Source organism: Citrus clementina, unplaced genomic scaffold (genome assembly GCF_000493195.1).
Source record: "Citrus clementina cultivar Clemenules unplaced genomic scaffold, Citrus_clementina_v1.0 scaffold_7, whole genome shotgun sequence".
Classification (NCBI taxonomy): Eukaryota; Viridiplantae; Streptophyta; class Magnoliopsida; order Sapindales; family Rutaceae; genus Citrus; species Citrus x clementina.
In genome coordinates this window covers 13,429,211-13,430,392 of record NW_006262075.1, presented here as the reverse complement: position 1 = coordinate 13,430,392, position 1,182 = coordinate 13,429,211, and positions in this window count along the sequence as shown.

The following is a 1,182-nucleotide window of genomic DNA, read 5'->3' as shown; positions in this document are numbered from 1 at the left end:
TTTAAATGATGTTATAAATGATATGATTTTTCTACAAATTTTATGTGAATTAATTATATTATTATATATAGTAACTTTGATCAAAAGTCCTTAATCATACAAATTGACACTGTCAAATCATTTCTAATTTATTTAAATTTTTTTATTATTCTAGCTTGAAAATGTTTGGTGTAAAAAAAATGAGAAAAATAAAAAATAAATAAATAGAGAGGATGAATTTCTCTCATTTTCTCAATACCAATCACTACTCTTCTAGCTTTGACAAAGAGTTACCTAACATTAGGGTTGGCAGAAAAGCCCGGGCCGGCCCAGGCCCGTGTCGGCCCGGCCCAGGCCCGTGGGCTTTAAGCCCAGCCCGTGACTTTAAATGAGAGACAAGGACCTCTGACTTGTAAAGCCCATATGCAATGGGCTCAGATAAAGACTTTCTTTAAAAGCCCAGGCTTAAGCCTGGGCTTTATAATAAATAATATATATATATATATTTTTTTTTTTTTTTAAAGAAAAATATTTATAATATATCATAAATTTAAATTAAAAAAAGCTGAAAAAAAAAAGTGAATCAAACAAAATAATTCGTTAGTTTTAAACAAAACCCAACTCAAAGTCAAAATCCCTAAATCCTTCGTTTCCTCCCTCCCTCCCTCCCTCACTCACCGTCACCTCAACTTCTCACTGTTCTCGCCGCCGGCAGTCAACAGCGGGGCCAACAGCATCCAGCAGTGAGCGACGAGCATCCACCACCAGCACTCCAGTGGCCACGACTCAGCCAGCAGCAGCGGCGAGCATCTCCCGCCATCCCGCGCAACCCACCGTCCAGCTCCAGCCACCCAGCATCTCTCACGCGACGCAGCAGCAACCCCAACCCACCAGCACAGCCGCGCGATGCTGCAGCAAACACTTGAACTCGAGCGAGGCAGCAGCAGCAATTTGCAGTCTGTAGTACGCGAATTCAAAGCACACCAGTAGCGAGGTAGCAAACCATCCAACTCCGGTCAGTTACTCCTCCTCAATTAAGCTTCAAACTTTTTTTTATTGTATTATCAATACAATATTATGTAATATGAGGACATCACCAGAATGTTAGATTATGTAATATGAGTTCACAGCAAGGTATAAATATATGTAATTGGTTAATCCGTTGAAGAATATTGTGAAGAATATTATGATTTTGAGCTATGA